This window comes from Ambystoma mexicanum, chromosome 5p (assembly GCF_040938575.1).
Source record: "Ambystoma mexicanum isolate Mex_15411 chromosome 5p, UKY_AmexF1_1, whole genome shotgun sequence".
Taxonomy (NCBI): Eukaryota; Metazoa; Chordata; class Amphibia; order Caudata; family Ambystomatidae; genus Ambystoma; species Ambystoma mexicanum.
Window position 1 is genome coordinate 175,272,222 of NC_090930.1, and position 16,621 is coordinate 175,288,842.

The following is a 16,621-nucleotide window of genomic DNA, read 5'->3' on the forward strand; positions in this document are numbered from 1 at the left end:
TTCGCAAGGTGGTGCCATGTGAAGAGCGGAGTCGATTGAGTTCCTCCACAGCATCCTCCGTGTCCGATCCTCCCACCACAAGAGACACTCCTGTGGGGGGGTGCCTCCATCCAGCTGCCTCACAAGCCATTCGCAATGCTGTTGACCCTTACCTTTCGAAGGTGACAATAGTGTGTACGTATTGTGACGCAGTACTCTGCAGTGGGGAGAGTTTTCGAAGTGCTTTTGAGGCTACGGTCACAGAGCACCAGATGAAGTGCTCCTTACCTAAATTAAGCTAAATGAAGCTCACCCTATATCTTTTTCTGTTCACTTGCCCTTTCTTATCCCCGTGGCTGGTGTCTCTTCCTTACCCTCCTTTGGCCTCTTCTCCTAGTATGTTGTATGCTGTGAAGCAAGAAAGGTGAAAAGAACAAAAATTACAGAAAAGGCTCTTTTCAGAGCCGCCTTTCTCAGTTTAAAGATAGAACTATGAAGTGACGGCCGTAGACCCCCGCGGAGTGGTGGAAAAGTTTGCAGACAGTCGTAGGGGAAAAAAGGAGGATGCAAGCGGAGCAAACACAATGAAGTGTACGCTGGGAGTAAGTGGTGGCTCTGAAAAGAGCATTTGGGTGGTGTGTTGTGTGGGTCAAAAACTGTGGATTGGAGAAAACGGATTGTCAGATAGGTTAGTGTGAAATCAAAAGAGGTCGCAATGCATTTTGCACATTGCGAAGAAAAATCTGATTGCCAGCATATGTGAGGTGGACTCCATCTCTGCGGAAAATGAAAGAGCTGCAAAATAAAATGTTTTAATTGTGGAAGGATGACATTCCAACATATCTTAAAAAGGCACAACAGCCTTATTCACATTGCGTCTCGCTTTCTCCATTGCGGACCAAAAGCAGAAGAACGCAGCCATATTTGTCTTTGTGCAATACGAGAAAAAAGTATTTGACAATTTGGAAACATGTCCATGAGCTTCGCAAGTCCTTCCTTCATTGCAAATTGCAAAGAAATTCCAGAGACATGGCCTAAACTGTTTCCTGCGCAATGAATGATATCTGGAGGACGGTCTGTCAGTAAAGTAACACAGAGAGGTACCACGTCCAGCCACCTCATGGCACGCATGCCATGCCAGTGCACTTCCACATCAGGAAATCCGAGATCTGCAGATAAACTGCAGATTTCTGCATGCACCTTCAACCAATGTATCCATGAGTCTCCCAAGATCCAGATAATCTGTTTTCGAGCATGGTCTCCTGTCAGGGAGAAGACGGTCTTACTAATTTACGTCGGTCAGAACACACCTACTGAACTTTATGGACCAATCCCTAGCTCCGCTCATTCTCATTTGCATGCGTCTCCACCCCTGAATCCCTGTTGGTAATATGCGCTGGCTGCAAAGTACCGCCATGTTCGCGGACATGTATAGGATCAGAGCATGACGAGGGTACATTTAAGTGTTATTCCCCCTTTTCCCCTTTAAGGTGGACTCTGACATTTTTTTTTTTGGCCAGATACCGTACAGACATCTGTTATTTTATTTATTTTTTTGTATTTTTTGTCCTTGCTTTACTCCTACAACCATTACAGAACCTCCTCTAAAGCAAGCCTTATGTTCCAAAAGAACATCGCATTTCCCAAAGAAGATAGCACAACACCATCTGATTCAAAATAATCTGCATTGCTTGAAGCGATGTTATCGTCGCTGCAGAAAAACATACTAGTGCGTAACATGAATGCACGCATGCCGCGATTGATGATACACCTCCCAATAGTTTGATCTGGACAGAAAACAGAATTGTTGTCCCATTTTACTCTAGGGAGTAAAGCAGAAAAAATTACTTTCTTTGTTGGGAAGATGGTCATGAGTGCTTCAACCAACTGTGTCAAATCTCCCAACAAAGTATGTAAACTCACGTATCCCAAATGGGAAGCACCGTAGTGCAAAATGACCACATGAGGAGTGGTCATAGTACGCATGTCTCTGCAAACTTGCAGAATTTTCGCAGCATTGGCATCAGTGTCAGCGCTCCACACCACCTCCACTCCTCTCACATCGAAATGGTGTGCCACATGCCTACTCTTGGCATAGTGTTGTAAGCCATGCACAAAAATGTCACCAAGCACTAAAACCCTGACCCTCTCCACCTCTGCCATCTTCAGTGTATGCACTGTCTTTCGACACAAAAAGAGTAATGCGAACATCTGATTGGCTGATGCCTACAGTCCCCTTTCCATGCAGGATTTGCTGTAGAAACCTGTATGTGACACGCCCTACTTGCGCACCAGCGTTGTGTACGTGTGGCACGTATCTCTTACCCAGTCGTTCTACCCTTTCCACATCGGTGGCAAATTGAGTCCCTCATTGGACACAACTAAGCAGTCACACAACCATCCACCAATCACATTGAACATCGCTAATTATAACCCCATCATCAACATTGCGCACTTCAAAATTACTGTTGATGATTCTGAATGGAAGTCGCATATCATTGCAAAGCACCTACTTCAGAAGTTACTGTGAAAGTGAATTTCTACGTACAGCTTTATGGATGCGCACATGCATGAGTATAGAATACAGGTATGTATATTGTAATCAGAGAACCTTTATGATTTAATTTAGACAAATGAATGCCGCTAAATGTTCATAGGCAATACATACCAACGCTCCCCCTTTTAAGTGCAAGATGTCCGATTTATCATTGACAAATCGCACGACTGCTTACTGTCTTCCGCATAACCTATACACATGTTGCAAGCATGCCTATTTAGGGCGGAACTCAATTTTGTATGTGAAAATGTCGTAGTTGTGTACTGTAAACGGCCTACAATAATGCTACTTGCAATGTAATCGTATGAGAAAACTAAGCGCTCCCGATTGCAGTGGTAACATCTCCCTCTGAGGGGCTCCCGAGTTCTCCGCATCATGCTTTTAATTTGCAAGTGGAAAAGTTTTCCCCATCTACTACTGTGCCCTATTGCTTACAAACCTCCCTCCTATACATAGAACACTGTGTAAAAACCAAGGCATTTCCATTAACTTAAATTTGTTAGCAATTTTGAAGGACTTTCAAGTACCATATTGCAAATACCATGCAAAGACTGCACAGAGTGAAGTGAAATGTACACATGCAGTGGGTTGAAACATGAAAGTACAATGCTGTGATGAAAGAAGCACAATTAATGGGTGCAGTATCATCACTGCTGTTAACACACAAAGTAATTGATTTTGTTTTTTGTACCGCAGTGAAGACTACTCTCCTGAGAATCAACAGCATCTACACTGCAGTCGACATATCCGAAGAAACCTGGTTATTTTGCAAAAAAAAGTAAGTACAGTACTACCTTTATATTGTAAGTACTCCTCAAAGAGGCTGTGTGGGTTATTTGTTTAATTTGGTCACCAAAGTAAACATTGATTTCTAAATCATTCTACCTACAAATATCCATTTATTAAACAAAGAATAACAGGCAGAATTGCTCACAAATCCCTGTGTGTTTGGAACTCAAATAACATACGTAATCTTTAGAAGGTTAGATTTAGAAAATAAGTTGCTGTTGCAAGTTTATGGCATTTCGTTTGTTAATAATGGTTCTCGAGCCCACTTTGTACTCTCATCTGAAGAACATTGTAGTAGTATACAAATAGTAAAGGAGCCTTACCAAATAATTGCAAGAGTCCAATGCACATTGACACACCATGACAAAGAGCTTCCCCATCAGACTCATGCACACATGCACACAGCAAACATACATTGGACAACAGACCAAAATATACCTTTTTTTTCAACAGACACCAAGGAATGCCTACCAAAAAGCAACTCCGTAGAAAGGAACGCAAAAGTAGAGCAAATAAAAATAAAAGTGCCCAATGTAAGCATCCACCTGTTGTACAGTGTGTACAGAATGTTGAAACAAACCATGCAGTTGGGTAGCAAAACAACTACTGAAACTTTACCTCCTCCATCAAAATGTGCCACAAAACACAAAAATGTTGTCGGAAATACGACTACCAGTACCGCTAACAATGCTCCAAATAATCGTGATAGTGTAACAAGAACGCATAGTAAAAAAGTATTTATCAAAAATGTTTCGCCACAGAGTCCTTCAAAATCTACTAAGAAGAGGACCGAAATCATCCTCACCCCTTAAAACCTACCGTAGAAAGTTAATCCTACACGCTCTTGTGGACAGTGTGTTCTAGGCTTCATGGTCGTGTAGATTAATGATACCTCCGTCCCCAAGTACCGCACGGGCAGGAATAAATCCACTACCCTTGCAATCTTTGAGGCCACAGGTGTAGAGTGCCATCAGCCAGGAACCAGGAACCTGGAACACCGGAAGGACCCTTGACCACTGCAATACAATGGATTGTTATGGATGCAGCAGCAATGAACAGTGATGTAGAAAACAGTGATATCAAAAATGCGCTTACCTATGTGTGGTGACAATAATGTCTTGACAGGTAAAGGGAACAAGATGGGGTCAAATGGCAACAGGAGACTGGCAGGGATTTGGCAGCACTCTGATGGAATCACAACACCTGAGCCAAGAATCCACTGTACAGGGCAATCCTAAGGCAGTCCAGAGAAACAGTTCCGAGGTCATAAACCAGTGAAGCTAAAGTCAATATTGTTGTTCTCTGAGTTCGTAGCAGCAAGAGAAGTTGAACATCAAAAAGCAAAGCAATCCGTAATAGTAATGCGACAGGTTTCGAACATACAGAACAGAAATGAAATAGTAAAATTTAAAAGGTCATCGGCTGAAGTTCCAAACCAAGTGTGTGTTTGTTGCCGCAGAATGTTTTACTAAAGGAACACAAAAAATGTGGACATGGCATACAAAATAGAAGACAATGAAGATTCTAAATGGTTTGAATTAGCTCTCTACCTTTTACCAGAAAACAAATATGAACTAACTGAACGCCTAATATGTTGCAGTTACTGTACTACAAAATTAGACAACAACCACACTCCTTCACGTGCTATTACAAATTATTTGGAATTGTTTCCATTACCAAAAATCCTGCAACAGCTCAATTTGTAGGAGAGCATAATAATTCAAACAGTTCACCCATTTCAAGCAATTATACGCCTTCATCCAAAAACAGCAAAATTACCTTCCTCTGAATTGGTGAAGGCATTTGTGGCAAAGTAGCTTATTTGCCATTAGATCTAACGGAAAATGTACACACTCTAGGAGTGGAACGTTCAATAGAGCATTTTTTAATAGTCTTGGTAAATGGAGTACAAACAAAGGACAAAAAAAATTGGCAACAATTAGTGGACTTACACAAAGTTAGACAAGCATTGCAGTATCTAAAAGACAATAATGAGTACTACAAGGAAATAAATATTGATGAAAGCTTAAGGGAAACAACTGAAATAATTCAAGAGCCATCAGAAACTGGACAATTCGAACTTCTAGATCCTGCCACAGTATCCACTCTTTTGGACCATTACACAATTCATCCATTGCATTCCAATGAAAGCATAGATGATTCACTGGAAACTTACCAAATGCGACAAACCAAAGGATCACCAATGAGTATATGGGAAAAAAGTATAGAAGCACGTGCTTTTCCACTGCTATTTCCTACTGGCAAAGGTGGAAGATACGATGATAGACCCACTCAGATTGGGGCATCAGAATACCGTTCATTACGAATGTATTCTCAAGATCCCATATTTAGACAAAATGTGTAATACATATTCCACCTACTCTATAAAAGTGAATTAGCAACACTATGTTACGGAGTTGCACACAATCTTAAATCTGGTACCCACTTTCAAAATATGTCAGCTACACAGTTAATACAAAAAGTACAGGAAAAAGATGAGGTTTTACAATCAAGTATAACAAATTTGTTTGCAAACATGCATGGTACAAAGGAATACTGGTTCCGACGGCACGGAGACGTGCGTTGTATGATCAGAAACCTTGGACCACCAACTTGGTTTGTTACGCTAAGTTGTGCTGAATATGCATGGGAAGACATACATGAGTTCCTGTAATGCTCACCTGGTATCCACGGGGATGTCACTCAGCCTGTTCTGATCTCTTACGACCTCGAACCCTTCCCTGGAGTCTACTCAACTGGAGACTGGGACTGAAACACAGGATTGGCAGAGTTTAACTCCCTATTGTCTCTGTGTGCTTGAACCCCTTCTTCCCCGGAGTCCAACCCTTCCCTTTGATCCACAGCTCACCTTGTTTTCTTGGAAAGTGTGCTCTCCATCCTGCTTTTAGCGCAGGGGCGCGTTGATTGATGCAGGCTCGTTGCTGCCTAGTTACGTGACTGGCAAGAGTCCGACAGGTAAGTATAATGAGTCTTTTGAACAGTTCTCTAACTTCGTCCCTTTCCTTCCTTAGATGATGGCCGGCGTCCGGGGATGGCGACGTGCTGCTGAGATGAGTAGCACTGAAGGTGAGTGAGAGCGCGATGCGACCCTTTTGTATTTGTATTGAACCGAGTTCTTTTTCTGTGTCTTTTAGGTGCCGCAACGTTTTCAGCGTGGATGCCGGTTAGGAAGAAGAAATGCAGTGAGTAGCGCGGTATGCGGCGCCTCCAGATGTTTTCACGCTAACCTCGAGTGTCTTTTCCTTCTTGCAGATGGATGAGAAGTTCCGAAGACAGAGTTCCCCCAGAGCGCCTAGATTCAGGTAAGCGTTTGAAGCTCGTATAATCTATAAAAATAAGCAAAGATTTGCTGAATGCTTACTAATGCCTTTTTTCTTTTCTTTTCCCTTTTTCTTAGGAAGCGGCGTGCCGGGATGGGAATGACACCGCCGAAGATGCTCGCAGAACAGAAGGAGCGATAAATGATGGGCAGAAGCGCCGCAAGGTAAGGCTGTTGCCAACGGTGATCTTGTTCTTGCAGGAGTTGAGCACAGAAGAAAGATGCAGGCCTACTTGAGACCGATCTGAACACAGTGAGTGTCACGCTGCAGGTGCAGAAAATACAAAGCATGTTTCTCAGCCTGGGCGTGGATTAAATAGTCTCTGGGTATCCCAGGTGTCTCTGGGCTGAACCACACCCAAAAGACTAGACTGCACATGCAGTTCTGGGAACCACAATATGTGGGGGCATCCATCTTGTCCCCATCAATTCACTACAAGTCCAATTCCCCAATGTTATCCTGTGGGAGTGAGTGAGTCTGGTGCCACAAGCGCCAAGTTTGACTCCAAGTGGGTCTTTGGAGGGATGGAGAGGCCCTTGAGGGCCATGTAGATGATCATGGCCTGGCTCCGGCCTGACATCTTGGAGGGCTGGGGACATGAGGGGCAGGAATCATGACAGTTCCTACGCATAGCAAACAGCAACAAAAACAAGATAGATATATTAACACCTAGAGAACTTTGCTCTCTAGATCCAGTTAATGTGTCAAGATATTTCCATCATCGTTTCATTGCCATGCTACACTTTATTTGCAAAAAAACTGTTCCTCCCCTTGGAGAAGTGCAACACTTCTTTTGGAGAAAAGAATATCAAGCGAGAGGAGCACCACATATTCACATGCTGTTATGGATCAAAGGTGCACCAAAACCTGGTCACGACAGTGACAGCACTGTTTTGCAGTTTATCCAAAAATATGTCACTTGTGAAATCCCTTCTCAACAGACAAATAGTGAGCTGCATGGGCAGATTTAACAATTTCAAAGACACAAATTTGGCAAATATTGTCGCCGCAAATACAAAAACAAAGGTAAATACTACACCAAATGCCGCTTTGGTTTCCCTAGACCAGTTACAGAAACAGGTGAAGTAAACAACTTCATGTCTTCAGTTCGACATAGTGTTAAAGGTAAATCACCTAAGAACACGTATTACATAAAAAGAAGGGAAGAATAAAATATATCAATGATTACAATGAAATCATTGCCCTCTTATGGAATGTAAACATAGATGTGCAGTACATTGCAGACAATTTAACTGCTGTTGCACGATATGTTACATCTTACTTAACAAAAGCAGAAAAAAACAGAGCTTCAAGACCTCTGGGATGACCTAGCATCAGACAAAACATTATCACAGAAATTGTACAGCCTAGGCATAAAAATTCTCTCTCATAGAGAATGTGGCGCTTATGAAGCAGCAGATCGTTTAACCAGTAATGCTTTGTATGGAAAATCAGACAACATAGTATGGCTCAGTCTTGGTCCTGCGAAATCTAGAAAAAGAGTGCTAAAATCATATGAGGACATAGAAACAATTGCCATAAATGATCCCAACAGCCAAGACATTCTAAAAAACAATTTACTGGACACATACTATCCGAACAGGAGTAGCACTCTGCAAAGCATGTGTCTATACCACATAGCTCAAAACTTTGCATACAAAAATAATGTAAAACCCGATGAAAGCAAACGTAGATATAGAGTGACCGATTGTGAAGGGAGCTTAGTAAAACCTACCAAACGAAGCTTAATTAATCATGTAAAATTGTCATTAAAAACTCCACAATAGAAAGAACTATATTACATGTCTCTGTTACAACTTTTCAAACTATGGAGAAAAGAGGAAGACATAGTAGATAACTATGACTGCTATGAAGATTCTTTCAAAGCAAATGAAAGCGCTATCACCAATGTGAACTTTACGCAGTACAAAACAATGTCACACAATGCGCAGCAACAGGAAGAAGAACTTCAGGCCCAACTAGATAAGGACTCTTCTGACAGTAGTCAACTTTCTGTAACAGGAAGTCAAGAACCACTAGGACAACGACTAATAGCAAATGAGGCTGAAGTAGCTATGGCAGAAGTAGAAAATACCATGTATCAGTATCAAGAAGATACAGAAGACTTAACTGTACAACAAGCAAAACCTAACAACGATCAGCGCACCATTTTTGAAGACGTAACAAAACAAATTGTACATGGTGTACAACACGAAAATAAAGAATGTACCTGCCAAAATTACAAATCTATACTGCTGTATGTCAGTGGTGAAGCTGGATCAGGGAAAACATTCTTAATCAAAATCATCAGCAAGTTCCTTCAACAATTGACAAACAACAAACTGTTAGCTGTTGTAACGGCCCCCACAGGTTTAGCTGCCTAAAATATAGGCGGTGTCACTTTACACCGATTACTACTGCTTCCAGTAGAGCATCAAAATAAATTAGACTACTACAAACTTTCTGCAGAAGCTGCAATGGAATTACGCAGAGTATTGAAACAAATGAAAATGCTACTAATAGATGAAGTGAGCATGGTCTCCAACCTAATGTTGGCTTTGATTCATCTCAGATTGCAAGAAGTACTTAAAAGTAACAACGAAGAACTCTTTGCAGAGAAACACATTATCGTTTTCGGAGATCTTCTACAATTGACACCAGTGAAAGGTGAATCGATTTTTAAAACCTTAGGCCACAAACTCTGCCGGAAAACTGTTGGTAGCATAGGTAATGTTAACCTTTGGCAACATTTCCAATATAGAGAATTAACTGAGAACATGCGGCAATCTGCAGATCTCACTTATGCCAACATCTTAAAAAGTATTAGAGTTGGTGTATTATCGCAAGAAGCACAAGTTGTATTGAAAAACCGGCACACACATGCACTTTATGGTGACAATGCATGTGCAACTGATGTTATGGAACAAATAGTGCACAGAAATGTCAATTGTATGGCCTTAATGCAAGCTGTTTCAAATTCAATGAAACAATGTTAAATAAAGAAATGCAACCAATACTGGAAATTAGCGCCACAGACAAACTAGACGTACATGGTCCGACAGTACCCATGTGTGAGCAAGCCACAACAAGACTAAATAGTTTAGAAAATCCAATCTCCAACACAGCTGGGTTGGAAAGAATATTGAAATTATCCTTAAATCGTAAAGTAATGCTTAAACGTAACTTTGACGTAGAGCAAGGGCTAGTTAATGGAGCACTGGTCACAGTTGTTGGCTTTCAATCATACCCACGTGATAGCAGCATTCAGTTTGTCAATATTCGCTTTGATAAAGTTTCAGAAGTGAAAAGGATAGGGCGCTCAATTGCTCGATTCCTTCTCTTCAAAGACATGTATGTACATAGAGAGAAATTTTCTCTAACTCTTTCATATGCAGTTACCATTCATACATCCCAAGGTCTTACCCTAGACAAAGCATTGATAGATATAGGAAACACAGTCTTTAAGGAAGGCATGAGCTACGTAGCAATATCACGCTTACGTACACTTGACGGTCTATTGCTAATGAACTTTGATGCAAATAAAGTCAAAGCTGATATTCCATGCATTCTAAAATACAATAGATTGCGTTCACTATACAACCCTCATCTGAAACAATACCCTGTCCAGATCAAGTAAAACGTGGTAAAAGAAAACTAAATGAAACAGAAATGCAACAGAATCCAACAGCAAATTCCGGAAAGAAAAGAAAAGAAGGTAAAGTTTCATCAATTACCGCAAACATAGAAGAACCTATTAGGGAATGTAAACCAAGGACGTCGGCAAAGAAGCAACAGAAAATCTGAAAAATGCACTCAGATACAGAACTTGCTGGACCATTCAAATTTGCAAATGAAAGTGGGTTAAATTGCTATGCAAATGTAGCAATGAATATTCTATTTCAATTGCCACCAATTGTTAACAATATTTACCTGCACAGTACAGACCAATTGTGTTTGCAAATGTCAGTGCTGCATAGAAATGCAACAAGCAATCCTGACAACACATACAGTGTTCATGAAGTAAGGGAGCAATTGGACGACTGTGCCGGAATGGTGAGATTCACTATGAACTCACAAGAAGATCCACAAGAATTTCTAATGTACATACTATTAGTATTGGAAAACAAAAGCATACCTGTAAATGAAATCTTCCAGATTTCGTACATGTGGAAGCATACATGCACCCTCTGTAGCAAAGTGATACAGGAAGAAATCCCAACTGAGCGATTTGTGTATGTTTCCATACCAAATTGTGAGTGCATTCCATTTCAGCAACTTGTACAAAATGCAAACCATGGCAGATTATGTACTATTTGCAATTCAGACAATCGCTCCATCTTACAATCACATAGTGCCTACATTATACTCATGCTTCTACGTTATAATGCAGATGGCACCAAAAACAACTGCAAACTGACTGGATTCACACACGGTCAAGTGTCACTTGGAAAGAAAACCTTTACAACAGTAGGTACAATCTACCATGCAGGAGCTACAACCAATGCAGGTCACTACACTGCATACATTAAAAAGAATTGTGGATGGTTCGAATGTAATGATAGCACCATTACTCTAAAGCAGAGATTGCCAGCTAATCTTATAAATACGTATTTAATGTTCTTAAAGCCAAAATTTACGAAATAATGTGTACTTCAAGTGTTTTAAAAAAATGTATGCGAAAAACTACGAACAGTTAGAATACGCCAACAGGTATCTAAGTACCCAAGAGGATGTAAGAATGACACAAATAAATGATATCACGGATCGTTGTGAACAAATGCACAGGTAGAATACGCCTACAGGTATCTAACTGTTGTTAAAAATCGGCATGAAGGCAACAAACATAACATTAATCAGAAAGATGAAGGAAACACTCAAAGGAAACAAGGAAGTAGTTTGAACCATAGTAAATGAAGGTTTTTTTTAATCCGACAAGGATTTTTTTTCCCCAGACCCAAGGATTAGAGAAGGAAACACAAAAACTGAGCGCAATGCAACTTCAGTCCTGGGTGGATGGCCTTTGGGCATGCAGTCAAGAGTCTGGGTCCTGGCCAGAAACACCACAGCATATCGGAACCATTGTGCCTTGTCATTTTACTATGTACAAACTTGGTTTTGGGAGCATGGCCATTGGCCATGCTCCCAAAATGCTACGCCCTCCCCACAATCATCTTAATGATGTTGCATAATACAAGTGTACCAATAGTGGTGATATGGTACAGTAGTTTGTAGCCACAGGCTACAGAGGTGCGTTTGAGGCCGTAGCATTATGAATGTCTGGGTATACAGTATTTAAAATGCATAGTTACTTAAAACTGCAGTGGTTATTACTTTGTTCAAATACTCTGCATCCTGGCCACTACTACCACACCATATGACATCCATTGTGGCATATAAGTACACTATGAACAAATGTACTTTTGGGGGCATGGCCTTCGGCCATGCACCCATGCTTGCAGCCCCTCCCCACAGCTGCCAGAGTGATGCACTACCACACCATCTCGTACCCATTGTGCCTTGTAAATACACTACATATAACTGTGCTGTTGGGTGCATGGCCTGCGGCCATGCACTCATGACTGCAGACTCACCCCACAGCCACCTGACTGATGTTCAATACTAGGGGTGTCTCTGTAGCTCTGAAATGCTGCACTGTTTGTGAGTAGGGCCTAACATTTTAGGCGTAGGGCCATACATTTCAATATATGGTTGTGAAGTCTCTTATCACTCCAGTCCTTACACGTTTCCTGTTGGGTGCATGCTTGGGTGTATGCCATACAGCATCCAACCATGCACCCAAAAGGACTCATCTAGTCCACAACCACCGCACTACATGAAACCCATGTGGGCGTGTAAGTGAAGAGGTTATAGCTTTGTTGTTGGGGGCATGGCCTTCAGCCTTGCACCCAAGAGTACACACACTCCCCACAACCAGGCAATTGATACACATTAGTAAGGGAGTATCCATGGGTGTGACATGTTGAAGTGTTGGTGGCCAGGGCCTAGAGTTTTGGAAGTAAGGCCTTTGGCCTTTGGCCGACGGCCATGCATCCAAGACTCAAGGCCCCGGGCCACAACCACCGTTAACACCACATGTGTCCTTACAACTGTTACAAGTTTCCTGTGCACTGCACGGACTGAAATACTGCCCTTATTGGACCCCTCATTTTCTGTGCGTGCAAGGAGGCCATAGAAAATACATCATGAAAAAGGTATAAGTGTGTTATTGGGTGCATGGCCAAAGGCCATGCACCCAAGACTGCAGAGTCTCCCCACAACCACCTCAGTAATGTGTGGTAGTAGGGTTTATAGGTGTGGTATCCTTCAGTGCTTCTGGCCAGAGGCTTCGCTCCTAGCTGTATGTCCATAGATATTATATGGGATGTGTGTGCAGTGGCTTCCACATCTAGTACTTATAACTTTGTTCTTGGGTGCATGGCCTTAGGCCATGCACCCAAGACTGCACGCCCTCCCCACAACTTGCCAACCGAAACGCAATACTACGGTTGTATCCATGGGTGTGACATGCTGCGGTGGTTGTGGCCACGGCCTACAGTCTTAGAAGTAAGGCCTTCGGCCGACGGCCATGCATCCCAAGAGTGCAGGGTCTCTCCACAACCACTTCAGTGATGTGTGGTAGTGGGGGTTTTTCTTTGCATGTGGTATCCTTCATTACTTCTGGCCAGAGGCTTCACTCCTAGCTGTATGTCCATAAATCTTACATGGGATGGGTGTGCAGTGCCTTCCACTTCTAGTACTTATAACTTTGTTCTTGGGTGCATGCACTCCCCACAACTTGCCAATCGAAACGCAATACTATGGGTGTGCCATGCTGCGGTGGTTGCGGCCAGGGCCTACAGTCTTGGAAGTAAGGCCTTCGGCCTTCGGCCGACGGCCATGCATCCAAGACTCTAGGCCATGGCCACAGCCACTGTAGCATGTGACACCCATGGCGGCGTACTACTGAATATAATAATAGCCATCGGGAAAAGTAATGCATTCACGGCATGTTGCCAATTTCAATGTTGGCTACCACTACGCATGTGCTTTCAACAGTTTCAAGTTTCCTATCCACTGCATGGACTGAAGTGCTATCGTTATTACACCCTTCATTTTCTGTGCGTACAAGCTGTCCATGGAAAGTACATCATGAAGACCGACCCCCAGAACAAATGCATTGCTCACCCATGTCTTACTGTCTGAACCTTTCCCAACGGTCTGTGACACAGCAAACAAGTTTTAAAAATAGAGCATATGTACGCTGGTTGTTGCTCCGCTTTCGGCGGATCCAAGATGTTGGGCGCATCCAAACAATCTGATGCAGAACACGTCTCACAGCAGCCAATGGGCAGAGACGTTGCGTGTCCGCGGTCATGACGCCAACCCCTTAGCCAATCGGTATCTTGTCCGTGAACCGAAGAGGGAAGTGTGACCGCGAAGACCTACTTTTTGATAGTTTTGAAGAAAAGTACTGCACGGAAGGGCACCAAATTTAGAAAAGCACGCTTTCTGGACCAAACCCCTGTACCTGCCGCAGATTTTGTGAAAATCCGTCCAGTGGTTTGAACTGTAGCCGTGCGCAAAGTTTTTCCCCCATTCAGTCTATGGGAAAAAAAGACGTTTTGGGACCCCCCTATAACTTTTGCCCCCCTGGACCAAACATCTCCAACTTTGCAAAACAATTCAGAGTGGCCCATATACTTATTTTTCCAAAGTTTGGTGAGGATTCGTCTAGGGGGAGCAAAGTTATAAGCCGGTCAAAAAGTGCTCTTCCTATGGAAACAGCCACTTAACCATAACTACACGGCCACTACTACTTTGAACGTGATCAAGCGGTCTGTGTACCGCGAAACGCATAGTTTTCTGGTTTCTTTCCTTGCCATGCTGACATAAGAAATAAAGCACTGTCAGTCTGGTAAAACTTTGGATTGTGTTTTGCCTCTGTGCAGAGAGTCACTATTGGCTTTCTCTGCTGTTCTTGGGAGTGCATTCCGCTGGCCTGCTTTTCCCGGTTCCATTGCGGATCTGGGAATTTGGTTTTCGTTTTTGAATATATATATATATATATATATATATATATATATATATATATATATATATATATATATATATATATATATATATATATTTTCAATGAAAAAACCTGGTTAAAGGGACGTTATGGTTACAAGTAAAACCGAAAAACCTCCGAAATTCGCCAGTTATTGTAAGCTAAACAACCATAACTCACGCCACCACTGTGCACTGCTAAGATCAACACCCAGGACATCAAAGATGGCATCACAAATGTTTTCGGTTTTACTTGTAACCATAACTTTCCTTTAACAAAGTTTTTTCATTGAATTTTATAGGCTTTTATTGGTGTAACTTAACCATAACATCTCTTTAACAAAGCTTTTTTTCAGAGAATTTCATGTGTTTTTACTAGTGCATGATAATATACTTACCCAATATAGCAACATTTCTGTCCAATTTACAAAATTTCACGTTAAAACTCTGCCATTTCCCACATTCTACATCATTTTTAACACTTCTATACTTTTTCAACTGTTTTTGCTTCCGTCAATGTCTGCGAACGTCTGACATCATCGTGGACCTTCCGGACATTGTCACGTGACCATGCGCTTGCATGCGGCATGATGACGTGTCCATGAACGTGCTTGCACTTTGCTTTCGGGTCCTTGCTTCGAGGACAGTTCGGAACTGCATTTTCTATTGATCTAGAAACGTTCAAGCTCAAAATGTACCTTTGCACAGCTCCTACACCTATTCTTACTCATTATCCATTAACACAAAGCACATACTTGGAAGAATAGTAGCAAAACCGCTATTTATCTTAAAAATGGCATCAGCCATTGCCATCCCTCCTCCCCAAGAGCCACCACCACTCACTGAAATGCACTGAGTGCAGCTTTGTATTCAGTCGCAGACTACCTGAACACTACTCCTACTGGACCACCTCCATGCGCCACCACACCAAATCCAACCACTGCAATGCTCTCAGAAAGATTGTTCCTTTCTTAGCAAGTAGTAGGCTGTCTTCCTCCACATCATCTTCCTCAACCAATACTGTAACCACACAGCCTACTTCGGTGGGACACAAAATCCCACCAGTTACCAGCTACCTTGCAACAGTCCTCTGTATATACTGCAACACACCACTCTGCAGAGGGGAAGCAATTTCGAAGAGCTTTTGAAGTTGCAATCAAAAGCATGAGAAACACTAATAAATAAATAAATAAATAACGAGGGCTCCGGACCATTATCCTCCATTCCAAGCCCTGCGATGGGGGATACAGGCCATTAGCACCCCTGGTTCCCAAAGTGGGAACCCGGAATGCTAAAAAAATAGATTTTCATAAACAATTTTCCAAGATGGACACCATGGAAAGGGAAGGTGGGGCTCCGTACAGAGCCCTCTTCCCTTTCCATGGCGGCCTGCTGAAGGCGAAGACAGAACCCTATGACCTTATTACTACAAGCACATTTTTGTTCCCTTTCAAACCTATCCCACATTCGAATAACTAGCCAGATTGTCCGGGTCATGACCTTATACCATGACACAGACAATCTGGTCACTGGCTATGGCCACAGGCTATACCTTAGTCACCAAAGGTATATCACTATTTTTTGTACCTACATTATGAAACTTGTCAAAAAATAAAACACGGTCACATTTTCAAAACCATGCTTGCAGGTCCTTGCCAATGCTCCTTACACGAGTTTGCTTGAAATCTGCCATGTTTTATTTTTTTCAAAAGTGTAAATATTTATGTACATACAATTGTCATATAATGTAGCCCCCATTTGACAAAACACAGACATTCAAGGTTGGGTCTATACTCTTTCTGAAAATGTTTGTCCACATTCTTCAAACGGCAACAAAGTTATAAGCCATCTAAAAATGTTGAGACCCCCCTCTAATTTATCCCCCTCTTGAGAAAATCCTACCAAA